This window comes from Oryctolagus cuniculus, chromosome 16, assembly GCF_964237555.1.
Source record: "Oryctolagus cuniculus chromosome 16, mOryCun1.1, whole genome shotgun sequence".
In the NCBI taxonomy this organism is placed as follows: domain Eukaryota; kingdom Metazoa; phylum Chordata; class Mammalia; order Lagomorpha; family Leporidae; genus Oryctolagus; species Oryctolagus cuniculus.
This window is the reverse complement of record NC_091447.1, coordinates 15,887,553-15,891,216: the sequence shown is the minus strand read 5'-3', so window position 1 is coordinate 15,891,216 and position 3,664 is coordinate 15,887,553. Positions and strand designations below refer to the sequence as shown.

Below are 3,664 nucleotides of genomic sequence, written 5' to 3'. Positions count from 1 at the left end.
AGACGCCCTGCAAAACCCGAACTCAGGGACTTTTATGAAGGCTTTTACTTAGGTTTTATTTAGGCTCCTATGGACGTTTTATGGAGGCATGACCAATGATGAGCTGTTTCTGTCTCCTCCCCTCTCTCCTACCAGGAAGATGGGAAATGGATCTGAACATTCCAAGCTCCTAATCTTAGTTTGGTTTTCCTGGCAAACAGCGTCATCCTGAAGCTATCCAGGACCCCCTTAAGGGTTGGCTCATTAGAATTAAAACTGCTCCCAGGGTGGGTAGGTGGTCTAGCAGTTATGGTTACTGCATCCTATAACAAAGTATCTGAGATCAACGCCAGCTCCAGCTTCCTGCTAGTGTAGACCCTTGGGAGGCAGCAGTGATGGCTCAAGTACTTGGGTCCCTGCCACCCATGTGGGAGACGTGGGTGGAGTCTCCAGCTTCAGCCTCACCCCACCCCCTGCCATCATGAGCACGTGGGGAGTAAACCAGTGGATGGGAAAGCTTTCTGCCTCTCTCTCTCTTCTCTCTCTCTGCCCATCAAATAAATAATTTTTAAAAAGAAGATTAAGAACAAAAGCCATTTATGGTGCTCGCTTCGGCAGCACATATACTAAAATTGGAACGATACAGAGAAGATTAGCATGGCCCCTGCGCAAGGATGATACGCAAATTCGTGAAGCGTTCCATATTTAAAAAAAAAAAAAAGCCATTTATGTCATCCAGGAAATTCCAAGGGGTTTAGCTAGCTCTGTCAGGCACAAAGGCTTGGGCCAGAGACCAAATACATACATATATATATATATATATTTTTTTTTTTCTTATGATGGCAAAAGCAAAGGGTGGAATGCAGTCTGGCCCAAGATGTCTTTCCCACTTGGGGGTTCACTGACCCTGTTACTGAGAACTCATTTTGTACAGTGTTGCTCCCCCTCTTCATGGAGGAACGACACTAAACCCTGCCTAGGCTTCCTATCCGAGTCACGGCACCATTATGTCGCTCCCCCTCTTCGCGGAGGAACGACACAGGACCCTGCGTTGTTCTTTTGTCTGCTCGGCCCTCCCCGGGTTTGCTGCTGGTTCTTCCCGGGTTGGCTACCGACCCTTCCACCTCCGTGGAAGGGCGGTTCCCCCTACCACTTTCCCCACTTCCGCGGGGGAGCTGCACATCGCCGGCCGGCTCTCTCGGGGGCTGCACAGGTGTTCCCTCAGATAGATGTTCCCCTTAGATGTTCCTGGTGCATGTTGTCTCTCTCCTCCTTTATAGTCCTTTTCCTCCAATCCCAACTCTGCTACCCACACGCCGAGTACGCTGCTCTCCTGCAATCAGGAGCAGGTCCTGCTGTTTATTGGTTGAACTGGAGGCAGCTGTGTAGAAGCTGTTTCCTCCTCTCCCAGCGCCATATTGTGGGAGAGCAGATGCATAGAATAAGTCTTAATTCCAGTAACTTAGTCTAGTCCGAGTTGCTCCCCACAGTACAGTGGCCCTGCAGGCTAGGAGTTCAGTCAGCCCCTGCTATCCCTGGGCACTGTTTCAGGGTTCACCTAGGTTCCCAAATCCCAGGATGCTCAAGTTCTTCATACAAACGACACAGTGTTGCACAGAGCCTATGCACCTCCTCCCATATACTTTGAATCATCACTGGGTATTTTATATTACCTAATACAATGCAAATACTATATAAACAGTTGTTTTACTGTGTTTTTTAGAGTATAATAAGAAGAAAAAGAAGTCTATATGTTTAGTGCAGGCAGAATTTTTGAAAGATATTTTTGATCCATGGTTGGTTGAATCTATGGATGGAAAACTGCAGATACAGAGGTCAACTGTAAGATGCTGTTTAAAGTTGTCTGTTTCTAAACAAAGCTGCTTGTGCTGTCATTTGACAGCATCTGTACAACAAAATAGCCCTGAAGAATTTTACCATTTTCTCCTTTACCAAGAACTAGCAAAGCGAGATCAAGATTCCTGGAGACACAAGCAATTCCCTTTTAACCCAGCCAACCCAGAGTCTTCACAATGCGGTTCCCTCTTCCTAAATGCTGGTCCTCAGCTTTCCTCCTTGCTATCCCAATGGTCCTTTGGTGATCAGCTCAAATACCTTTGCCTGAGAGAGGCACTCACTGATCATTCAATGAAATTTAAGTTTCTTGGGGCTGACACTGTGGTGTAGCAGGTCAACGCCCTGGCCTGAAGCACCGGCATCCCATATGGGCTCCAGTTCGCATCCCAGCTCCTCCACTTCTGAGCTGGCTCTCTGCTATGGACTGGGATAGCAGTAGAGGATGGCCCAAGTCCTTGGGCCCCTGCACCCATGTGGGAGACCCAGAAGAAGCTTCTGGCCCCTGGCTTCAGATCAGCACAGCCCCGGCCGTTGTGGCCAATTGGGGAGTGAACCAGCAGATGGAAGATCTCTCTCTCTCTCTCTCTCTCTATCTCTATCTCTCTGCCTCTCCTCTCTCTATGTAACTCTGACTTTCAAATAAATAAATAAATCTTAAAAAAATTTAAGTTTCGGGCCAGCGCCGTGGCTCACTAGGCTAATCCTCCGCCTAGCAGCGCTGGCACACCGGGTTCTAGTCCCGGTCGGGACGCCGGTTCTGTCCCGGTTGCTCCTCTTCCAGGCCAGCTCTCTGTTGTGGCCAGGGAGTGCAGTGGAGGATGGCCCAAGTCCTTGGGCCCTGCACCTGCATGGGAGACCAGGAGAAGCACCTGGCTCCTGCCATCGGATCAGCACGGTGTGCCGGCCGCGGCGGCCATTGGAGGGTGAACCAACGGCAAAGGAAGACCTTTCTCTCTGTCTCTCTCACTGTCCACTCTGCCTGTCAAAAAAAAAAAAAAATTAAGTTTCACATTGCTTTACTCCATCAGGAGTCTCTGTTTTTCTCCTTCTTAGAACCCATCACCGTCTGTATCTATATGTTTATTTAAGTTTGTTTAATGCCAGTCTGTCCCAGTAATCCATAAATTCCACGAGAATATGGCTCACATCTATTTAATTCACAACTGCCTACCTAATGCCTGTCGCAGTGCTAAGCTCTCAGTAAATATTTGTGGAATGACTGAAAAGATAAGCTAAGGAACATGAGACTTGGTTGTATTTGGTTTCTCCTGTACCTGCCTGTTCCCAGTGCTCTGCGGATGCTTATTATTACTATTTCATCTGAACTTTTGGGACAAAATCTCCCCAAAAGGTAGGGGCTGTCTGCATTTTATAATGCGTTTTGATACGGAAGCCACACCAAGCCCTGTCTTCAGGAGGCAATCTGAGTGAAGCAGCGGATGCAAGACTTCTTTCTCTGCCTCTGCCTCTTCCTCTCCCTTTCTGTAACTCTGCCTTTCAAATAAATAAATATTTTTTTAAAAAACTAATAAAATCTGAAATAAAGATGACTATAAAACATCTCAAAACTTAAAGTAAGAGGAATTGGGGGCCTGTTAACATTAGGCCAGAATTAAAGCAACATTAAGGGGCTGGCACTGTGGCACAGTGGGTTAAGCCATGGCCTGCAGTGCCAGCATCCCATATGGGTGCCAGTTCAAGTCCTGGCTGCTCCACTTCTGATCCAGTCCCCTGCTAATGGCCTGGGAAAGTAGTGGAAGATGGCCCAAGTCCCTGGAACCCAGCACCCACGTGGGAGACCTGGAAGAAGCTCCTAGCTTCAGCCTGG

General features: G+C 48.0%; 1 non-coding gene across 1 annotated transcript; it reads left to right on the top strand.

The window, feature by feature from the left end:
• Window positions 1–581: 581 nt before the first annotated feature.
• Window positions 582–688, top strand: LOC138845915 (U6 spliceosomal RNA). The gene has a single exon (XR_011383239.1). It is a non-coding gene; the product is annotated as a U6 spliceosomal RNA (small nuclear RNA).
• The last annotated feature ends 2,976 nt before the right edge of the window (window positions 689–3,664 follow it).